The sequence below is a fragment of the Triturus cristatus genome, chromosome 7, assembly GCF_964204655.1.
Source record: "Triturus cristatus chromosome 7, aTriCri1.1, whole genome shotgun sequence".
Taxonomy (NCBI): domain Eukaryota; kingdom Metazoa; phylum Chordata; class Amphibia; order Caudata; family Salamandridae; genus Triturus; species Triturus cristatus.
The window spans coordinates 552,380,743-552,405,286 of NC_140590.1; the positions used below are offsets into that span (position 1 = coordinate 552,380,743).

At 42.3% G+C, this 24,544-nt stretch overlaps 1 long non-coding RNA gene across 3 annotated transcripts in view; it reads right to left on the reverse strand.

Annotated features, from left to right (window-relative positions):
* Window positions 1–2,482: 2,482 nt before the first annotated feature.
* The window catches only part of LOC146810087 (uncharacterized), an 84,995-nt gene continuing 62,933 nt past the window's right edge, over window positions 2,483–24,544 (reverse strand). Inside the window, exon 4 of one of the 3 annotated variants that reach the window (XR_014966544.1) lies at window positions 2,483–2,652. This is a non-coding gene — a long non-coding RNA (uncharacterized LOC146810087). Of the gene's footprint in view, window positions 2,653–5,103; window positions 5,135–7,206; window positions 7,316–24,544 lie in introns of those variants that run through there. The other 2 variants (XR_014966546.1, XR_014966545.1) reach the window with 2 other exon arrangements.

Below are 24,544 nucleotides of genomic sequence, written 5' to 3' on the forward strand. Positions count from 1 at the left end.
AAAGAAATTGTCTTCTATTAAAGATTTCCTATTAAAATTAGGAAGTACATTTATAGGTAAAATCTTATTTCCACTAACCTGTATAGTTTTTCTAGTATTAGTTATAAGACTAGGATGTTTATGTTGCAAAAGAAAGAAAATACAGAAAAATTTAAAGAGAGAAACTTTGAGAAAGAAAGAAAATAAAAGACGAGAAAGAGAAATTGAGGAAATAGAATTAGAAGAAATGAAAGATAGTATGTATAAAAAAGCAAGAGGAGAAGAAATTGGGGAAACAGAAATGTGAACTAAAATTTTATGAATTCATTTTCTTGTATAATAAATGTACAAACTTTTAGGTATTGTGGTGATAAAATCACCAAAGGGGGGATTGATGGAGCAGGTAGTGCAACATTTTGTATACCTCCTCTATTTTCGCATGAAAATACTAATTATATAATCTATTAATTAATAATATAATTAAACGAGTATTGCATGTATACTAATCAACATTATTAAAACTTAAACTACACATGGGATTTGCTATTTGCATGGCTAAATAACTCTTATAACTAAAATCTGTACGCATATTAACAATAGTATAAGTGGTAATAGAATACTGCATGATATATGTTGCTTTGTGATGTTGCACCCTCGAGGAGGATCGAAAAAGGTGAATATAAATGCTTTAAATGTCGCTATATGCTAGATAAATACAAGCACATAGAGGGATTAGCAAGGGGTTAACATTAGAATCTCCATTTCTATGAATTAATTATTCTTTTGTGTTTGTTTTGCTTAAGTTGGCATCTGGGCCTAAATCCAATATGACCGCTGTCACCACACGCAGAAGTGGCCACTGTCTCATGAGGCGCGGAGTGGCTGCGCATGTGCAAGAAATCTGCTAAACCTCATAGCGACCTTTGTTCATCATGTACCCGGTCAAGGATATGAAACGGGACGTTCGCCAAGACAGGGGAACACTCAACCTTACAGTAAACCGGAACAAGCCGACACTTCACTGACTAATGACCTCACCCCTCGAACTGTACTAAGAATCTGGGATTAAAGTCGGACGATCTCAACCAGCCAATCATGACTGTTCTAAAGCTTAAAAATTGTATCTTCTTTAACTTGATTTTATTATATAAAGCGTAGTAGAATAGGGAGGGGTACTCAACTACTTCATCTTTTCCTTGCTCGAAGCTATGTTCGTGACGCCTTTCCTGATGATCCAGATGCTGCCCGACCGCTTGATGACTGCAAACTTTTTCTAAATACACGGGCTATGATAGATGCTTGCACGATATCTGGTCCTTTAACAAGTTGGGACTGTAACGTGCTGAGCAGAGGACTTTGAGCTTTGGCCTGCTTTTTCTGACAATTTACGACAAAATTTGGTTATGCAGAGTCAATGAATTCGAGGACTTCAAATAGCCAGATTAGGTAAGTATGATGTTCTGCGATTTATTTGAATTGATCCAAAAAATTCTAAACTTTGATGAGACAAAAGCAAATATTAATCATTATGAAAATTTAGATGAACAAATATTGATTAACAAGAAATATGAGTTTATGGTTTCATTAAGGGAATTAAGGATTCTGAGTCTTAAAATGTGTTTTTAGCTGGTTCTAAATCACCATCAACCAATCCAACTAAATTGGTCCGTTAACCAAGCGGGTGGAGTGCCTTGATGTTTGGGACTAGGGATCTATAGGCGGAGGATGTTAATGTATATTTTGTAAAATAACTTTTCTCTCCCTAAAGGTTATAAGGTATTTACCCCCACATGTCCAGCGCTTGAATTACTCATCCTTCCTGTGTGTGCAGATCAGTGAGCGAGACGTATGAGTGTTGGTGTTATGGGCCCCACCAATGACTGCGTGTGTGAATGAGCTAGTGTGACGTCGGGTCTGCGACGCAGGGAGGGTATCGGTAAATGTTATTCCTCATTTCTAGTCTTGCGCTGGAGCACCAGCATGATGTGAGCATTACTCCAAAAAATCACAGTTTCACAATCTAACAAGACACATACCCTATCACTTTAGTACTAACCCACCACATGACTGCTGATTCGCCATTAGGGGCGAGTGGTTACCAGAAGTGTTAGAACAAGTTAGGTACATAAATAACAGTGAACCATTGTGAATAAAAGCAATACCTAGTGCAAGCGGAAGATTTTTCAGAAATAGTGCAAAAGGATTTCTAACACGTTCTTCAAGAACAGAGTCACTGAGAAATAAACAATTCACATCTGGTGCACGTAGTGCCAAGCAGACATATAAACAGAGAATGTACATTATGATGCAGCATACATCTTAGACATGATGGCATTGAGGCCTAAATGAGGCATAGTTAGACTTATCTAGAAATACACACGTCATAGCAAGTTCATTTCAATTGCAATAGCTCCAGATCACTATACACATGTGAACTCCAGAGCATATAAATTATTCTGCTGTGAGCAAAGGTCGATTAGAAGAAGACACCAGACTACGATAGTTTCCTTTTGAAGAAAGTCAACTTTCTTTATTTTTTGATTTTCAGAAATTCTTATGTCTATAGGTCTTGATTTGTCCTTCTTTCTTGGTCCTTTTTTGCTTGATCTTCGCTGTTGATAATGTCTCTTATCTTCTCTCTCTCTAGGTTCTTCCCTCAGGAGGGCCGAATATCTCAAACAGAACAGAAAAGTAACAGGTAAGTCTTTCTTTCCCATACATTTCTCTTACTCTTTCCCTTTCTTCTTTTCTTCTTTATGTCATCTAGTTGCCTTTGTCTTTTTATCTCACTTTTCCTTATCTTGCCTGTCATTCACTATGCATTTCCTTGAAGGCTTTCTTTTGTTTCTTATTTCACTTTTCTTCATCTTGTTTTCAATTCACTATATATCCTATTGAACCTCACTTACTTGACTTCTCTGATCCTGTGAGCTAATGAACCCGAAAATTAAATAATTGAAAAAATAATCAATCAAAACCACCTCCACATCTTAGGTTTGCTTTTCGTAAGGTAATAGGAGCTTTCTCAATACCCCTGTAGCGGTAAGCAGAACTTAGGCACTTTGAAGAAACATTTACAATTATAGAAACACTCTGACTGTAGTCCTTTCTTTTAAAATCACTTTGTACCCATAGTAATCCCTTGCTGGGTACCCCTTCCTGATCTCTTCTGCCATGAGCATCCCCTCCACTCCTGCATACAGAAACTAACCAGGTCAAGCCACGCTCCCCTGTGAACATGGCTAGGGCTGGGTGCCTCTGTGGTCCTGCTACAGTCTGAGAGGCACTGAGGATGAAGTGGCTTCCTCCCTTTAATCTCTAGTGAGTGTTTGTCTCTCCCCAGTTCTGTTGCTTCCTTGGAGGGGCCTGCCACCAGCTGCGAGGTGACTTCTCTCTCCTTGCTCCTTCTCTCGGCATCCTTATTTCCCATGGTTTGTCCAGAGCCTCTTCCTTCTCTTCGTGTATTCCGTTTTCAAGTCTTCTCCCTCTGCCTAACTTCCATCTTTCTTAACCAGTTGTATTCTCCATGGGTAAAAGGTGAATCCCTTGTCTGTTTCTGCGTTTCACTTGAGTTTTCCCATTTGTACTTCCTCACTCTCTAATTAATTTCCCTGGCTTGTTTCCATTTTAGATGGTGTCGCAAGGGACACAGCCCAACTAAAAGATGGAGTTATTGGTAAGTATGGTTCCTCCTCTTCTTCATTATTAATGCACATTTTAAATTAAATGCACAAAAGCTTTATGAACTTCCTCCCTCTGATGATTTTATCATCACTAAAACCTCATATTATTTACAATATGGCTTGCATCACTTTCTGTCTCTTGCGTCTCGATATTTCCACCAACATCTTAAGATGTTCATAGGCTCGATCTCTGGCATCTTCCATCTCCAGTTCACATCTCTTCCTCTTGGACAATGTCATCTCCTTCTTATTACTCCCACAGTTAAAACCCATCATTGAAATTAGTTGTTCAAAAAAATTGAAAAAAGGAACAAAATGATTGAACAAATGAACACAACAATTATAGGTGTTAATATGACACGTAGCATGCCTACCCACCAAACTATAAAGCCATTAACCAACCTCTCTTAAGCCCTTCCCAATCTCACCAAACCAGGAACCAAATGATTCCCACAAGTCATACTCTTTAAAAACTTTGACTTTGTGAGAAATGTTAATAATACTATTGACATGTGCTTTAATAAGCTTACTGTTATTTGGGGTGAAGGTGCAGCATTCTCTCACCTTTAAAACCCTACAGCCTCTGCCCTCTTCATGAGAAGGACATCTACTGCAAGGTTCGGCATAATCGTAGCACATATTGCAATTAATTAATTGCTGATTTGGGTTAAGGCACCAGCAGTGTTAGAAGCAAGGCAATCTACAAGCATATATAATATTCTAATTTTAACATAATTCATTGCAACTTCTATAGCTTAAATTATGGCTATTAGCACATCTAACACTAGTTGTCCAAATCCTTGTCTCAGTCTCTTAAAAACAACAGCATTATTCATTTCAGTCACATTGTAAACCCTCGGGAAAATCGAAACATCATAACAGCTTCCTATCCAGTTACGGGGTAGGTTGCAATAGGCAGTCTTTCTACACACATAATCAATTAATTCTAATATTGGCTCTTCACCAATCAGAAAATCACCCCTTGCATCATAACTCCTTTCACAACCACACTTTCCAACAAACTCTATTTACCTAGCTCCTGTAGGTTCATGACGCACGATATATAATTCACCGTTTCTCTAATACTCTATTCTCAATCTTGGATGCTAATCCGAATTTCTAAATTCCTCTTCAAACTCAATCTGTTCTCAAATTCTGCTAATCTTTCAAATTTATCAAAGTGTTCACTCGCCTCTCATCATATACCTTAACAAATTAATTATCCTCCTTACTCAAACTACATACATACTCCCTTTTAGTTGTATTAGTGTTTAGATTAGGTTGTACAATCATCATTAAATATTTGGAATAAGTCAAAGAATTTCTGAGTCTTGGCAAACAGGAAGTTCTTCCAGTGAAGTGTTGAAGACCAAAAGACATGGTAACAAAACTCTGCTTATTAAATATACTAACAAAAATATTACAAGATATGCTATAAGATATTGGGAGTTGGTAGTACGTTGAGCCTTCACCTGCAGAAGAGGAGAGAAAAATACACACAACACAATTCACTATACCTCTGATTTTAACACCTTCATTAAAAAAATTGCATTGTCTTCATAATTACTCACTAATCTGTCCCTACGTGTTACTGTCATGTGCTCTACTTTGTTATGTATTGTAGTTAATTCAATTTGTGAGGGACAGTCATATCCAACCTGAGAAATTAGACACAATGTTAGACAAAGTAACACTATTAATATCACTATTAATATCACTGTTAGTGAAATAAACGTTTACAGTATTTGTTGTGTGCCATCTTCTACAGAGGAAAAATAGAATTTAAAAATGAACAATTTAAAAATCAGAAGAAAAAAAATCAGGCTTTTTTTCTTTTCAGTTCATTACTTCAGCTCATAGTTCCAAAACATTTTCTTAATCTGGAATACTTAGATTTAAAAACATAAATCAATGGTTTCATGCAAAGTTCAAATTCTTAATTTCAAAGTCATCAGGATTTAGCAAAAATTCAAGGCTGCTCTTCTACTTCTGGTTCATCTTCAAAAACAAATTGGCAACAGTTTGGTAGATTGTAGATTTCCAATTCTTCTTCTTCATGGTCTTCTTCTTCTTAACAGTCAGGTGATGTGTATTTTCTATTCAGCGCGCTTCTTCTTGTTGGTCTCTTAGCAACAGGTAATTCACTTTCACTATTGTCAGAATGGATTTCAACTGTCTCTGGTACTTCTCTGATTAACTCTGATCTCTAGTGTACCAGAGACAAGGTCAAAATAGCACTTCAAAATACAGTATATAAGAAAAGGACTGAATTTGGTAGATTGTCATTATGTGGTATGTAGTGGAATGATGTAGAGTTGAATTGTGTGGTGCAGAATTATGAGATGTTGAAATGGTTTGTGTAGTGCAATTATGTGGTGTGCATTTGTGTGTTGTGGATTTGTGTGGTATTTAATTGTGTGGTGTTGTGTTTAATTATGTGGAATTGAATGCTTGCTGTGTTTTCAAATTCCTAACGTGAACCAATATAAAGATATGCTGGATTAGTGTGTGCAATGGAATTATGTGGATAGTAATTATGTGGTATTATGAGTCGTGGACTTCTGTGTAGTGGTATTGTGTGGAGTGGTATCTATTGTGTTGAATCAAGTGGTGTTGAATTATGTGGCACGATGAGTAATTGTGTGGTGTGGATTGTATGTATGTGGTGCGTAGTGGAAATATGTGTTTTGGAGAGGAATTTTCTGCAGTGGAATGGAACTGTGTGAAGCTGAATTGTGTTGTGCGGAATTGTGTGGCACTGAGTGAAAATATGTAGAGTGGAATTATGTGCCATGGTGTGGAGTGTATTTATGTGGAGTATTATATTGCATGGAGTAGATTTATGTGGAGTGTAATTATGTGGTATGGAGTGGAGTGTAATGTGTGGTATGGAATCATGTAGTGCTGAATTGTGTAGTGTGGCATTGTGTGGAATTATGTTGAGTGTAAATATGTGTTTTGCTGCTGACTGGATATATGTGGGGTGTAAATATGTGGTGTGAAGTGTAATAATGTAGTTTGGAGTTTAAATATGTGTAGTGAAAATATTTAGAGTTTAATTGTGATGCGTGGAGTGTAATGGAATTATGTTGCATGGAGTGGTAGTTTGTGAAGTGGAATTATGTGGCATGGAGCGGAGTGGAGATTTGTGGAGTTGAATTTGATGGACTGTCATTAAGTGGCATATAGTGGAATGATGTAGAGTTGAATTGTGTGGTGAAGAATTATGAGATGTGTGGGTATTGGAATTAAGTGGTGTGCATTTGTGTGTTGGGGAACTGCGTGGTATTTAATTGCGTGGCGTTGTGTTGAATTATGTGGAGTTGAATGCTTGTTGTCTTTATAAGTAATGGTGTTGAGCAGCCTGGCTTTGTTAGTGGAAGAGGGAACATTGGGAGGAAAGTTATGTGTAAGGATTGGGAAGAAGTGAGTCTTTGAGAGAGTCATGTTCTTGTTTAGCCAACGCATTCAGAATTGAATATGGCTCAGCTGAAACTGTCTCTGTCCTATTGGCATTTCAGAATAAAGAAGAAACTGATGGGGGCCGTGTTTTTTGTTTCATGGTTCTCCTTGGAAGGGGAGTGGACTGGGCTGTAAATCCACACTCGCTGCAAGTCTCTGCCTCTGGTCTCAGACGTGAAAGAGTTTGTGCTCTGTGGTAATAAAGAATGAAAAGTAACCATGCACCACAGGACTAAAATATGCAAAGTGCACCTTCAAGATGAGAAAGCAGCCACCAGAGTCCCTCACTTTCTATGGTTGTTAGAGGTATTTATTAACACATAGGTAAAGAACAGCTGGTCTAAAAAATGCGCAGCTCACAGGCTTGACAGAAGAAACAGCAAGAAATGTAAAAAAAACAAGTGGGCAGAGGAGCTGCGCAGCTGGGATCCTGGGATAGAGAGGCAGGGTGAAGAGCAGAAAAAAAAGCACAGCCGGCATGTTAACAGATGAAAGGCGGCGGGCGCCGTGTTGATCAAAAAGAAAATCGTGTCACAAACAAACATTAAAAAACAAGCATTTGCAATGCATTTGGTCTCGCCTTTGGTACCTTATATGTGTTTAGCTATGCAGCACATTAGCCTGGGTTCTGAAACATCTACTGTTCTTTAATATGGAGGGAAAGTAAGCACCAAAATGCGTGACACGCCAGGTATGGGAACACATGGAGAGAAATATTGCCTTTCAGCGGGAAATGGTATAGTCCAAAGCTCTGTTTTTAATATAAAAACAACGCCTTCGGTGGTCATATCACTGAAAATACAAGATTTGAAAAAAAATATTTTTTTGTACAGGTGCTTGTGGAATACAATTTCTATGGACTGGACTCTAGAGAATGCTAAAGTGATTCTGGTATTTTACTAACCTCTGCTGGTCGTTTTCTATCAAGAAAGTTAAATAGAGGCAGTTGCCAGAAGAAAAAAAAAGAAATTCCCTCAGCAGAAAGCAATTCTGGTATTTTACTGACCTCTGCTGGTCATTTTGTATCAAGACAGTTAAATAGAGGCAGTTGAACAGAAAAAAAGTCCCTAAGCGAAAGCAGACAAGTCCTAGGGCTGATCTCCAGAGCCCACAAAGTAAATACACATATAAGTATATACTGATACTAAAGTATATACTAAAGAATATATGAGAGGTCTCAAATGCTCGACCTAAAAAACAAAGAAGAACACATGTAGGAGGGGCCATCTGCTGGGAGGGTCCGGAACAGCAAAAGGCGGTACGAATTAACCGTATTCACCAAGGTAAAGCAGCCATTTACAAAGAGCAGCTTCTTCCAGCCCATGTACCAGATACAGCATCTCTCGTAGAGAGCCTATGCAAGACCTAAGTATTATAATTATGGTCTGGACCAGCAGAAACTAAAACGCCCTGTGGCAAATTGGTCCATTGACACAGAGAAAAAGAACCAAATAGGATATATCTAGACTACCTACCGAGCCTCAGCCCTGACGAAGGTCAGATACTCCGCCATGAGAAATGATTGTTGTCAGATTACTAGTAAGAGTACACATATGATGTTAAACCCACCAAGGGGTAACGTGGAGGGGAAGCATAGACAAACTCCCAGGACAAGAATCTCCTGGAGTCTAACAGAGAGATGCCGCGGCTTCAGAGAAGGATTGGACCAAACAGGTTGAGAGCAGAAGTAGTTGTTTACCCTCCGCAAAGGAGGGTAAAGAAATGAACAAACAGCCGCGGCCCGTGGAGGGAGTTCCGTGGGGCGGAAAGGCGGAAAGGCGGGGCGGGGGAGAGCAGGATAGGGGGTTCTAAAAACCGGAATATGGATAATTGCAGGTAAGTAAACAATAAAATAAATAAAACTAATTTCGTAGCGCGCGCTGCATCGCAATTTGCGATGCAGGGCGCGCACCCTGCCCCTCCCCTGCCCCGCCTTTCCGCCCCACGGAACTCCCTCCACGGGCCGCGGCTGTGAACAAAGGAATGAACAAAATGCCCTGTGGCCACCAGTCACCGCCTGAATAAAATGCACAATGACAAACAGTACCTTTTTATTCTTTTCAATAATTTCAGTGCCTATTTAGATTATACAAATAAAAGGCTTGTAAGCTGGACCAATCGCTAAGCTCTTATCCAAGTTTGACTTCAATGTGTCCACCGTATTTTGCTGTAGTGCAGAGCAAAAATCTGAGACACAAATAGAGAGACAGAGCAGGAGAGGAAGAGAGAGAGAGAGAGAGATAGATAGAGTGAGAGAGAAAGAGAGAGAGAGAGAGGGGGGGGAGAGAGAGAGAGAGAGAGAGAGGGGAGAGAGAGAAGGGAGAGAGAGAGAGAGAATACTGTGTATGTCCTCTTGTGGTGATATAGCTAACCCTTAATCGCATTTCTTTTATGACATACATTTTTGGATGCACGCCTTCCTCCTCCACCAGTCTCTGCTGAGAACAGGATCCTTCTTAAAGCATTTACAGAATCAGCGTGTGGGCGGGAGGGGTAATTGATGCTGGGTGTCCTCTTTTTGTGGATAGATGTTCTACCACAAAGAAAATATTGCAAAGTAAACTGAGAACAAAGTGTGCTCCTGTTTTCTTACAGTGTGTTGCATATTGAAGTAATTACATAATTAACCACCTCAATAGGCGCAGAGTAGCATGTGGTGGCATTATTTAAACACACAATATTTATTGATGGATTTTATACCACATAGACATGGTCGAGGAATAAAACTGCAAGCACAGTGTATGCCTGCCAAACTCCAGAGCACTGAATTGGAATACAGTATATTTAAATAATATCATTAAACTAGCAGAATGGGCAGATGGTGACATTATTAAATCATGAGATTACCCAAGGGACACATCACTTGGGTGCCAGATTAACCAAACTTTGGCTTTACCCTCATGGAGACATATGATGACGTCAATCAGTTGCCAAACGAGCTTTGGGGTGACATTTTTCAGGCACCAGATCAGTCATATGGTTTCTAGAACCATGGTGCTCTCCTTCACTCCCCCACCCGTGTAAAACAACATATTGGTGGCCCGCTAAACTAAACAAAACATTTTTTTACAAATATACTATACATTGGCAGTTTTAAAGATATTTAACAATTTAAAAAATGCAGTTATGTTTAGCAATCCTTTTTAAAGTGAGATCAAATACATAATTGCCAATATGCTACGGCAGCCTGGTCTCCCTGAAGTTGAAAAGTATCCATCATTTATCATAAATGGGGTAAGGGACTTTAAAGGAAATTTAAACACCCGGCCCAACCTTTTACACCTACTCCCAGGACATGAGTGAGAAAGGATTTTACTTATGGCTCATTACAGAGTAGCTCATTCCACTCTGTTGTTTTCACTAAATTACAGCACTCTTTTCACCATGAAACACCTCGTGGCCAGTGCCTGCCCCCCACCAGGTCAACTCAGCCCCCCAGTGGGCTCTCTCCCTAGGTTGAAGACCTGTGTTCTAAATGCAAATAACCTAGCACTGCAGACATTTAAGAAATGTGCACCTATTATCTGATTTGAATCTTTTTACATTCAAATTATTTTTGCTTTCACTTTATACCAGTCAATATGGATCTGTTTATAGTTGCAATATACATAAATGCATCAATATTTGCATACAAGTCAGTATTTAACCTCTAGGATGAATATTCTTCTTATATGTTGGTATAGTGTTGCATTGACAGGGAAAAGTTGACAAGGTTGTACAGGAAATTGTCTAATATAAGATCAGCATCATACTTGTTTTATATATGAAGGCACAGATGAAATGAGCAGGGCCAATAGGAACACATTCTACAAATATGTCAGCATACATCACGTGCAATAGTCATTGTGTTTCAATCCTTTTTGGATGCCTTGACACTGGGGTCTTTCTCAGGATGATGCTTTAAAGGTGAGCAATGTATTCATTTATGGCTAGTTGATTCTCAGTTCAAGAACATAGGGAGTTTTGAAACTTGAGGGAAGAATTTAGGTCATTAAGTGGCTTGTTGTTGATGAAGTATAAGTTAACATTCTCTGTCTTCATGAATCATATAATAAACAGAAATAAACGAGGAAATGAGGGTGGTTCTAAGAGTCTCCACAACATCATTGTACTACCACATAATGCAAGTAATGATGTCTCTCAGACACAAAACTAGCCGGGTGGGGACTTCATTCAGTGTCAAAATTCACTAACTTTGCTACCGGAAAGGAAGATGTCAATGCTGTCCCGAATCTATACGAGGAGGTCATTCTTAGGTTTGGCAGGCAGAAGGGATGCACGGTGTCACCCCCAAAAGTTAAGTGCAGGGCAGACTACTTGCCAAGGAGTTTCTGGGTCCCTCCACCCGGCGCTTGTGTGGTTTGGAGTTTCTGCACACACAAATGTGTCGGAGTGGAAGAGTATCATTGGGGCTACAAAGCTTTGCGGCCTGGACTGGTTTGTCCTCTTTGTATGTCTCTCCACACCCCCTCATCAACCACCTCCGTGACCCACTGGGAATACACCCACCCCTTTAATATGCCACCTGGGAGGAAGGCAGAAAGGAGGGGTGTGTCACATGAGCTGAAGATGGATCGCCAGGACAAATATTCTGGAGCATCTGCCTTATTCTCCACATACGGGGCACGCGGGGTTGCTATTGCTCCAGTAGTTTACCTAATGCTCGTCTGGTACTTTGCAGCTTGCAGGTGTCCATTTTAAGGCCTTACATGAACAGCTCAACTCCAAGTGCGGGCCTCAAGAAGGGTTGACAGATTTGCAGGACACAGGACCGGGGAGCCGATGCTTCAGACCCCTATTTCCACAGCCTGGGGGGCTCGCAGAGTTTGATAAGGGCATCAGTTCCAGGACAAAGCATCTAGGGACAGATACCCATGATTGACACTAGAGTATGGATGTTAGAGGGTGGTATTGGGATTTCTCTTTGTGAGTGTCCCTTTGTTTCCAGTCTTTGGTCTATGCAGACCAGCGTGGGTTTGATGATCACCACTAGGCCTGTTCCATAAACTTTTCCTGGTCTCTGTTTGCATGTAAATATTTTCCTGTGAGTATGAACATGTCAGTTTGCAGGTTGTAATTCACAAAATATAGCACTCATAAATCCTGAGGATCTGCAAGCTAATGTGCTTTGCTTTCTATGCAGTCACCAACAGAATGGTTTCTCCCTCCAAAACCTTGACATAGTGTCATAAAATGAAGGCACAGTTAACAGTCCTGTTGCGGCCCAGTTGCATGACCAGATGTGTGCCTGACATGCTCCTGCTCAGGGGCAGCAGCAGCAATATAAAACTCCCTGCTTGTATTTTGCTTCGTAGTTGACATTTCTGGTATAGACTGATGATAAAGCCTTGTGTCTTTGTCCACCTGTTGCAGTGTTTTTCAATTGCTTCTCTGAGTTGAAATTGTTCTGTCCGGGCTTGTCTAAGCTTCATTTTCTGGATCGGTTTTAGAAAGTCTCCCTATCTCTCCTGTGCACAGGGTTTGTCCAGCTCCTTGAGGTCTCTTTACTCCTTCCTTGCTTCTCTTCCCGAGTCTTTTTACTTCAGCTCGTTGCTGTTTCCACTCCCTAGTTCTGTGTTATCTGTTGCATCTTGCCTTCTCTATTTATGTCACTTTTTCTGCTTGTGATTCCTTTGCCCCTGTTTTGCTCTCTCTCTTCTTAACTACAACTACTTCTTCTCCGCAGCTGTGGAAGCCTTTGGTTCTATAGCATCCCAGGTGGAACAACAATTATGACCCTTTGAACCAAAGTCCCATTCCTCATAAACTCCACCCTTCCCAAGCCCCATCTAATTGTGTTTGACAAATAGCTCTTTATGCCAGCTAGAGGCAGAAGATTCAGGGCATGGTTGTCCGCTGTACAAATTACTGACAGTTTAGCTTTGATCAACTTGGTTTATCTGTTGGGCAATGTTTACAACATTAAAAAAAAAACACTGGTTTGATTTGAAATAGGAAAATGATTCAATGTTGTACTGCTCAGAGTCATTCCTTAACGACCATTAAGAAAACAATTAGAGCTTTTTTCAATGACAAGCTTAGGTGGGTTGAGCAAGGAGACGTGCAAGATCATCTTTTTGGGTTGTGTCTCTGAAGAGGTTGTGATTGGTTGAAGCCTACCAGACTGTACAAGTGTCTGGTTACAAAGACATATTGGGGACATTCTGAAAGGTTAGCTAGGAATGTATTGTGCCCATTGCTTACCATTGGCTTTTTGTTTTGTCACTGACAGTTGCTTTCTTTGTATTCGCTGGCTCTGTTTATTTCTGCCCATCCAGCATCTTGTCACCTCTTTGCAGTCGTGGCTGCTGCCTAGAAGCCGCAGTGGGGCGGGTGGGGGCAAAGGGGCAGGGGACGGAATTAGGTAAACTAGGTCTCTCCTGTATCATGTCCCTTCCTCTTCCTGGCTTCTTGTTAGAAACAGAAAGCAGGAAGCACCAGGGCACCCCCTGCTCCCTGCAGCCAATCAAAACACTGTAATACACGCCACTCAGCCAGGGGCTGGAGGGGTGGGCATGTTCTCCATGCAGGCTGTAATGCCGCCTTGATGGAGAACAGGGAAGTGCGCATGACTGTTTTGGGCGGCCTGAGAGGGCCCACCAGTCATTTAGCACAGGAGTTTTCTATCACTCCTCTCCTGTTCGACAGCCCCACCCTGCCCCCTCACGCTCGCTGCCGCAGCAGGAGGACAAAATAAATTGATAATACCATTGTGTTATTGTCATTTTATTTGTTCCTTTCTTTTGCTGCTTCCTGGCAGTGGGGCGACTCTCCTCCATCTTAGCAGAGGAGCCGCCACTGCCTCTCTGATTGGCTGCTTCAGTTCTTCTCCTAGTTATTGCTTTTCATGAACTCTTTTCTTTCTGAAGCAGTCCAGGAGTATGCATGTTTTATCTGGACATCTCACTTGTATGCTTTTGCTGCACTTTGGAGCTTCAAAAGTGATCAATCAGGACATAAAAAGTTGGGGATTTCACTAAATCCGTTAAGGGTTTTTGATAATGTGCTGGCATTAGTGTTATTTGGGCTTAATGTGAGCGTTGTGATAAGCAGCTGTAAAACTATACATTTTTAACAGTAAAGGCATTACACTTGAACAGAGTTGAAACACAGACGCCTCTTTTCACCCTTTTAGGTCGAGCCTGGGCGGCGCATACGCTGCTCTGCGAGCCATGCTGTTTTGGAGTATATACTTGAAGCCCCGACCACTCTCCACCCATATTTGTCATTGGTGTGTGTCATTGTCCTTCTGATGTGCTGGCTTCTGATTCGTGACTAGGCTTCTTAGTCCCTCCTTTGTACCCCTTTGTCTGCTTTTGTAACCTCCCATGAGGACTGGCCCTCTTTCTTGTGTTGGTACCCTGTAAGTTTTAATTATAGTCTGTCAGTACTATTTTCTTAAACCGCTTTGTGCAATGCTTTTTAGTAGGTCAGCACTGCGCCCGCTTTATGGGCGTCGTACTATAACTTGCATATATGTGATGCAGTGGTAATTTCACGGTAATTTCTGAATGCAAAACCTCATTTACCTCTAATATACCTCTGTAAAGGTACTGGTCCCTTGCCACTGTATATTACCTTCAGGAGACCTTACATAAACATGAAAAATCAAAAATGCATTTCATATTTAAGCCAATAAAGAGAGTTGTGAATATTTTTAAAGGGTTTTATTTTCTTAGTTAAAAGTGAAGTTTTTCTGACCCTTTATTTATTAGTCAAATATCATTCAGGTTACAGAATTTGGAAATTAGGAAAATAGCATTAATACAGAACATATTACAGTCTGCATATAAGCATCACATGTAGAAAAGAAAATGTGGCACAAAATTTCAGTCAAAACTCTTAAAGAGTGTCTAAGAAAAGAGTGAGTCTTGCAAGGCTAATCAATAATTAATGAATGGCAAAAATCTCCCATAAAGAGAAATAAAGGTATAAGACAAATACATCTTTTCAAAACTAATTAATTAGTCAAAGCATAAACTTAAAGTTTTAGCATTCTAAATCTACCTTCTGCCCTGGTCTGTTCATCTCTGCCACTCTGAGCTACACAAGGATCAAGACAGCCCCTCCTTTACAGACCACAGAGGAATGTGATCTGCCTTGCCAAAAATATGATGTGCAAGGACTCTCTGAAAAAATATGGGCAAAAAGCCCCCACCTCCCTGTCTCTATTCGGACGCAATCTCCACCCAGGCTGCACCCGCGACGTTTCACGTACCTAACCCATATGGTGCCTGGCCTCATCTGCTGCCTCTCCTCTCTCCTAAAGCTAAGGCTTAAGGCCTAAGGCTAACACGCCCCCTATGGGGTCATTATTTATACTCTAATTCTTGGCAGACTACACTTATAATGTTGCAGTTTTCAGTAAAGCTCGCACTGATTGGTTAGCATAGATGACATGAGGGTCTCACCATCCTGTTCTCATTGCAAATTCCCAAACCATACTGGTTTTAACAAAAGAAGCGTTAATGTTTAATACAATTATATGTTTTAGCAACATTTACTAGGAAAAATGTTTCAGTCTATATTTTCCTTCCTGCCACATTACACGCAGGATAAGCACATTCCACAAACACTGGTACATTGGCAGGGTAACAAGAATGCATAGTTCACAATGGCCTTGACTCCTTCTGTACTTGAGGCACTTGGCAGTCCTGCACATGCGTTTTTCAGCACGATTCTCAGCCATGCTGGATTCTTAGGCAGCCATTTATCTTGGGCCCAAAAATAAAACAAACTAATAGTAATAATTTACAAAATAGAACCCATTCTGTTTACCTCCCCCATACTAATACCTTGTATTATTTATTTACCTAGCAAAAGCTATTAGTTTTAAGCAGCTGTTCTATTATTTGTGCACAACATGCAAAAAATTTGCAATGTACAGCATCGCATAAAACATGCACCAGTGCAAATTTTCACAGCACACGCAGTTAATACATACTTATAGCAACATGCTCTAATATTTTAGATAGCTTTTCATGCAAAATGCTTTAGCCCCTCGTGTAGGGATGGTGCATGGTTAATTTAATACACATTATAAAAATATGTGTTATGAACTGAATATGCATTGTTAAAATATGCAACAAAGCCAAAGTCTTTTAAGACAGGAATAGGGAGTGTAGATTACAAGGAAAATGAGCTGGGAAGAGAGAACACATTCAATGGTTATCTTCAAAGCTAAAGAGGCCACTAAAATCACAAGTTTGCTCTACACTGCAAAAACACATGTTAATGCAACACAAGCATTTCAGACTGAAAGCATTGACCAGGCCTCATTTTATGTCTTTCACTTTGCTTTGCACCAAAAGTGCCACTTTTAATAAGCATTTGTCTAGGCCTCATTTCATGCTTCATGTGTTTTCCACTTGCACCAAAATCTGTGTCATTTTAAATGCAGTCTGTCTGAAGCACAAAAATAAAGCAATGGCTAATCTTGATGAAATCTAGCTCTATCATATGTTCCCCGCCTAACCCACACCCCCCACCCTCAGCTGCACGGACGTCACGCTTCATGTTCCTGAAACAGGCGCCGATACGTGCCGCTACTGTTCCCCCTCCCTCTCCCATCCATGGGTTCCAGCGCATGCTCTGTTCACCCACAGACTGGGTTTTTGGGCCATTACTGGACCGTGAGACAGCGTGATTGTAACACACTGTTCACGCTGGCTGGCCAGTCGTGCCTTCTGCTGCCGTGACATTTACCCAGTCCGTAAAAATGACCGATGTCCCCCACCTCCTGACCTGCAAGCAGTCCTGCTTTCTTTCTAAAAACGCCAGAAGACAGAAAGGCAGAATGCTTTCCCCCACCAGGACCAAATGTTAGGATTCCATGAAATATGCTGCTACCTGAGGTGATTTAGAAAAAGATAATTTGTTGGTTTGCGTTGTCCTGCTTGCGTTTGCACTCCTACATGGGGCTGGTGGGCTTGAAACTGGGGTAATTAACAGACTTCATGTAAATAAAGTTTGAGCTACCCCTCCCCCTAATCCACCCAAAAAGACTTTGTTGTGTTATGCAGCACAACACCTCTTTGTGTGCACAAGGCTTCCGGTGATGTGTTGATTTCCTGTCATGATAAGCAAATGCCCCACCTTCTACAAAATAGTGTTTGGTATAAGGCAATCCACATACTATCCAGTCCTGCCAAGTGCCATGCATCACGGTAACTCATTTTAGTGTTGGTTCCCGCATTACTGCACTAAAATGTACAGTCAAGCATTTTGAAGCTTCCCTCTAACAGAATTGCCCCAGGCACTTCAGTTTGCTCTTAGCTATAAAGCCAGAGAGACTTCTTTGCTATGTTCCCCAGGCAGTGTGAGCCATGGCCCAGGGTGGGGGAGAGGTGTCTGGTTTTTATAGATACCACTCATCTCTGCCCGGGCCGGGCTTCTTTACTTTGTATGTGTTTACCCCTCTTGTTTGAAGTTGGCAAGTCTGTGATTCAGTGATTGCAAGGTTCCTCAAAGGGATAGGGAGCACAGAGCTCATAAAATGGAAGAGGCTCATTTTGTTGTATGAAACTGATGCAGCGCGAAGCGTTTCAAGAATGTGTCTTTACCCAGTAAACAATGTATCTCACTAGGCCCATCTCATTATCAAACCCTCTGTCAAGCTGACAGGGCCTGGAATACTAAAAACTTCAACAATTATTCTATGAGGAACTGGAATAAATAATTGTTACCTCAAACCAAATCTAAACACTTTCTCAGCCACAGATACAAATGCCTTGAGACAAGAAATATGACCAGAAGAAGAAAACAAAATCGATATAGATAACTCATGAAAAACATTTATCTAATGCCTCGTTTTGGATGGGCAAGTCAAGAAAATACATTTCAACTGAGATTTAATAACAAGATTATTATTGCAAGTAGCTACACAGCACTAAACAGAACATCAATAGACAGCTGGAAAATCCTCTGTGGAGAGAAACAGGATACATTTTGAGGTTCAGTTATTAATCATACAAACCAAAGAAAAGCTGAGCAGTTCAGGTTCATCCTCAGTTAGATCTGGCCATGTCTGATCTGCAGCACCATATGCCACAGTCGGAGACAGATACCCTCTCAGTCAACAGATTATTTCCCTGCACACTTAACAAGCCGGCAAAGTACAGGATTCAAGGTCGCAGTTGGATATAGTTCAGTTCATGAAAGTCTATTCCACCCAATGTGGATGGAAAGTGGCAATAGGAAAAATAATAGGGATCAAAAGTCTGTCCGACAGCATGCCAGTCAGGAAGGAAAACTTATAGCCAGCCCCCACTCTCCTCCGATGGGGCACTTATACCTCAAATGTTCCAGGTTTACACTCCTTAACGTATTGTAACGTATTCATTCCATCAGTCCATGGGGTTCTCATTGGTCACTCATAGTGGTTTGATCAGTAAAATACACAAATCTGAAAGAATTGGGCAATACTTTTTGCGTTCCCATTTTGTCATTTCCAAGGAAGTAGGTGGAGTTTTATTTTGCTTACTGTCCATCCGTCCGTTCCCAGGTGCCTTTCCCTGGGTGTGCAACAATACTGTTACACTTCTATCGAATATGCTTCTTAGTGAGAAGTGAGTCCTTTGTTAGCAAATGCAGAATTGAAACTCCACAGAAAGTTCTCATAGGGCTTAGGTGACTACCTCATATGATTTTAGATTAAGTCAGGGTAAAAGAAGCATTTGAGGCCTACATAAAAAATTTTGCTGAATCACTATTGGTTAATTCCATTATAAATCACCCATTTCCATATATGCAATTCGATTCTCTCCATTATAGCAGTTATAGTTTTTTTCAGGTACTACACCTCAATATTAGGTACTACTAAAAAAAAAATTCTAAAGCAATTATTTGTACGTTGTCTTTTATCAACTCATATTATTTATGTGTCACTCTCAATACATGTGTTATTGGTAGATGTTACAAGAGCTCAAATTTGCACTTCGTAAAATCTCTTTAGTTTAAACGATTTTCCGTTTAAGAACCTTATTATGCGTACATATAATTTCAGGTACGATTCACATTTAAATGTTAATATCACACAACTCTCTATGTTAACAATGTTTTATTTTCTCACAACTCGTAAATACGTTCATGTGTAGTTTCTCATGTTATTTTTTTACCTGGTTCACATTTTCGTATTCATCATTTTGAACACTTTGCATGCTTTTACGATGCAGTATATATTCTCAAATTTTTCGTTTAAGCCGGTTAACATGTCTTTATCAGGAAGTATTTGTCGAAATGATCTTTTACCGGTGAGAATTGATAAAGGTAGATATCAGTTAATACCTACGCTCCATCAAAACCAAGGATAATACTGATAGATATAGGAGTGGGCTGAGGCGAAAAAGGTTCTGGGGACCGCTCAATTGTGAGAATATTTTAATGTAGCATTGTCTTGTACTTTTTATGATGTGTTCTCCTTTTTAACAATTTATGAATCTTCTGCAAAGTCCGTCACTTTGTTTACACCATAAACGCAACTTATGCTGCAGTTGCATTCTGTGCCAGAGAAGGGCACCAGGATGAGCCCAAACCAAAACAAGCACTGGAAAGGTTAATATGTTTGGCGTTGGAAAGCTGGCATATTGCATTCATAAGGCACAAATAAAGAACAGTTGGAAGAAAAATTGTAAATGTAGAAATAAATTAACTATCTCACATGGTTACAATAGAACAGTATGCTGCTTCTTAGTACACAGGTTACTTGGAAGATGAAAATTAATTACTTTTGTCAGATGTCCTAAGTGTGATGTGGGTTTTTGCTTACTGTTTCACTGGAAAAATGTGGTCCAGCAAGGCTGATACAGTTTAAAGCTCCTTCTGTTCCAATTGAAAGAGGATATGGCCTGCTGGTCTAGGCTCACTTTGACTGTTTCTGTTATAGAAGGAATAAGACTTGGTGGCCCCTATCTGAAGTGGCACAGTAAGCAAATAATAAATGATATATTGGAATGCAGCCTAGAGTAATGACAAGTGGCTGAGGTTAATTCAAACATTCCACCCTACGCTTTTTGGTCTGGCTTACAGACAGCTTTTGTTAAAAACTTAGTGTGTACACTACCAATACTTAAAGTGGGCTTTGGGTCAGCCCACTGACTATCAATGATCACTGGCTGGCTTTCTTGTCAATTTCATTGGCTTGCCTCTTTTTCCATGTCTTTTATTTCTCTTTTTGTGTTTTCCCCCAACAATCCCTCCCCACCCCACCACATCCACCCACCTTACAAGGTGCATAGCTTCTGTACCATCCTTTTAACTCAATGACTTCCCCACCTCTACTGTGCTCTCTGTGTTGCGCCACCCCTACAGCGCTTTTTCAGCTCTTCTCAATCTTGTGTGGCTTTCTTGCTTTTTAAACGCCCACCCAGCACATCTATTGCACTTCCATTGAACCTATCGCCTTTTTGATGCTGAACAGGATCAGCATTAGAAAGGCGACACCCACTGGCTTTTCCAAAGCTTATTACATAGGGCTATAGTAAATTGTTAGGATCATAATTATATCAAACAACAAAAGGGTGTGACCTACAAGGGAAGAGCAGGCACAAAGAATCCCACTAAATTCTTAAAAGAGCCCTCACTCACCAACCTAGTTGGTGACATGCTTCATCATTGGGCCCCCACCAGAGAGGCCGAATGCTCTCCGGTGTGCTTCACCGCCAGATTTACTACGGAGGGGGTTAGTGGTGTGGACAGTGATAGTGATAGGGAAGTGGTTTAAAAATGTCTTATTAGTTTTACCACTGAACAAGCATTGATAGAGTCAAAAAGATGCAGCTTTAAAGGGCTGAATTATTAGCTTTACCAATGCTTTGTGAGACAGCATGCAGCGGCACACATTGCAGAAAGCAAGAAAACACATTCACTCCTATGGAGTGTTGAATATTAAATAAAAGAGTTAATTAGTGTATGCAGAGGACGTTTCTTCTTTCCAGTTAATCCTGTTCAGTGTTTTTGCCTTCTAGTACACCACAGTATAAATTCAGAACCACAAGTACTAGAAGAATAATTCGGAACTATATGGAGTCAGTTGCGCATGGAAAAGGGAAACTGGAGATTTCTTGAACTAACATCCCTTTATCTACTATCCTGGTACCGGGGGAGGGTGGGTGTGGCCAAGCAGGCTGTAATGGCGGATGTGCTGAGCTGAGGCTCCCACCTCGGGCACGAATCTCGCCAGTCACACCGTGCCTAGCTCACGTAAAACAGGCCTGTGAATCCGGTCCTGACGGCAAGATGGAGGCCATCGCAGTCCGAGCTGATACCTGGCCAGACGAGTGCGGCGGACAAGTTTGGGGGTCTGTGCCTGGATTCGAGTTCGGCAGAATCAGCAGATAAGGTGCAGCAAAACCGCTCATATCCCGCGGAGGTGGGAAGAAACAGGAGGCAGATGGGAACTGGCGCGAACTCCTTGCGCCCCCTCTCCCCCATCACACCGGGAATAAAAAGTGTGGTCAAGTAATGAGCCACATATCCCGCATATTCACCCAGGAAGAAGAGTAGCGGTATTGAAGAGGTCCATCCGCTGCCCCGGTAAATAAGATCAGCGGGAAAAGAAACCGGAGCGTCCAGAAAAGAGTTAAGGTCAGGCATGCCTGGAGTCAAGATGGCGGCTGCCGTCGACCTCACACGAGCTCAGTGATCAGCGAGAACCACGGCACTGGGTGAGTGGGAGCCCCAATAGCAACGCCTCGACCTAGCTCCTAGCGAGGGGCCAGATAAAGTGTTCAAAGTAAGCCAGGGCGCCTGGGAACTGATAGAGGACAGGCACGCCTAGAGTCAAGATGGTGGCCGTTCTCAAAGTGAAATGACTCCAAGGCTCAACTGGAGCCTCAGCATTGAACGAGAGAGGTCCAATAGCAGTGACTCGGCCCCCCTGGCTTTGAGTAAAGGCTAGACGGGGTGGGGGCGTGACGTGAGGGTGGGGCCATCAAGAAGCAGACGTGCTGGCTCCCTCCCTCCCTCCCCTCCCCAGTGCAGAGTGGACGACAGTGCGCCACATGGTGTGAAAACCGCTGCCATAACCCAACGGACACGGAAAGGCTCCCCCCTGGTGAGCAACACAGATTAATCCCGGGGAGCGGAAGCGACTTCTAAAGGGGCACAATATCTGCCTCTGAGGCAGTGGTACGGGGGAGGGCCGAAGAATACTTGCAGGGATCTGGGGTACCGGCTGCCCCCTCACCACCTTTGCTTCTTTTTCACTCCAGAGCTGTGGGACCGTGCAGAGAAACGAGAGTCTCAGCCCAGCGAAGGACAAGAGCCTGCCCGGGCAAGGTGAACCAGATAGGCTAACATCACGCACACAGCGCCCAACGGTACCAGGAGACACAAAGGCGGCCGGCAGCTACAACCAACGATTCCCAGGACTGACACAACCCCCGCGTGGGCCAAGGAATTGCAGGGCGACAGATCCAAGAGCAAGGGGCCCCCCAGTGCATGTCCCAGGAGAGAGAACGCTAATTGAACTTGGCGCACTTGCTCACCAAGCCAACGGAAAGCTATTCGCCCCAGAATTCAGCCAGGCGTCAACCCCCTCATCCTGAGTAGGAACAAAACCCGTCCTAAAGACCACAAAAGCCCTGGACCAGCAAGATGGGAAAGCTACATGCCACGGCAGGGGCGTCAATGTCAGGGACATCACAAGGCACCTCGACAGGCGGAAAACCACAGCTTAATGCCACGACAGCCTCAACAGAACTGACCCTCTCGGAAAAAATGGACAAGGTGCTCACAGCTATTTAACACTCCAGAGTTTCAATGGAGGAGAGACTCGGTAACAGATAAAGTGTCAGATGGGGAGAAAATTATCGCCACCATGCAACCCCCAGTTAACACGCACCAAGAGACCTTGCAGATCCTGCTGGGTCGAATGACCACAATGGAGGAGCGGATTGATGATCTCGTAGGTCACTCAAGGCGATGCAACAAATGAGTCTTGGGACTGCCAGAAGGAGTCGAGGGCACCGACCCAGTAGCATATATGGAGACATGGACAAATCATTCACTCCGATCGAGGAGCACACAGCATTCTTCTCCATTGAAAGGGCCGCCTCGCCCGATGCTCGCAAAATTCCTACACTTCAGGGATCAGGATGCAGCACTAAGAGCAGCTAGACAACATGGCCCCATCCAGTCAGAGAGCAAACAAATAATGCTCTTTCCAGACTATTCCCGAACAGTGCAGTGCTAACGGTCCTCGTTTCTCGAAGCCAAACGTTGCCTCAGGCTTGAAGGCATACAATACTCCTTGTTGTTTCTGGCCCGCCTCAAAATAATGCGAGATGGATCCACTATATTTTTCACAAAGGCAGAGGAAGCCCATGAGTAGGCAGACCGACATTGCCAGAAACACCTCAGTGTAATCACCAAGTTTGTCAGACATCCAAAGTCACAGCGCACCAGGTGACGCCAGCCAAAACGTCTTAACGGTAAAGACTCAGACACGCACACCCAGTCAGTGGGCTCACCTGACCTGGAGCAAATCATACAGGAATGCCGAAAAGCCCTACAAGCTGCAGCAGAACTCAAACCCTCCTCACTAGCTACGGACTTGGAAAGAGCCCACACATCTTCTCCTCGGGGGAGAAAGATGGTAGCGAAGGATCGACATCTAGAGCCGGCTCGGTGACCCCACCTCTGGTCACATCACAGACTCCCGATACATTCATTTGAGTGTACATCAGTAAATCACACTGACAGGGTACCCCTGACAGGTATATCATAATGCATCTTGAGGTATGCGGTTAACTGAGCTGCATGGCCAGCGAACAAAAGTTTCGTTATTAGGCCACCTAGCGCGAAATGCTCCTACAAGTGCCCCTAGAGAGAGTCACCTCGCTGACATGTCCCGCCACCCCCATACTATGTTTAAGTTCTCTTCTCGCACAAAAAACAAGTTTGGACGTATCGCTTGTTGCGATAGGTCCCCAGAATTGGGATTGTTCCCCACCCCAGTTGCCTTTCCCCAGGAAGTCATGCACCACTACACTGTCTCTTACCCACATACCACTAAGGGCTCGGAACTGAACCAGAGCAGCAGAGCAGAGGGATCAGCCCAAGGCAGGGAGGTGGGTTAAAGCTCGACGCCATGCCGCCCGACCACACTGGCCCCTCCAGACACCCCCTAATACCACATGGCACATAAAGGAAATATCACCATCCTCAAGCTAAACGTGCGAGGCATACACACGGCATGCAAGCGCTACTCAATTTATTCATACATAAAGCGCAGATTGAGATGGTGCAAGAAACCCACTTAATAGCGGAAGTGCTGGATAAACTGCGCAAGCGATGGCGTGGGACAGTTTGCGCCACAACATACTCAACCTATGCGCGGGGACCCTTATTTGGATCCAACCAGGGGTTCCATACCAAGAACAATCCAGAGCAATTGACACAGAGGGCCGCTATGCTCTTTC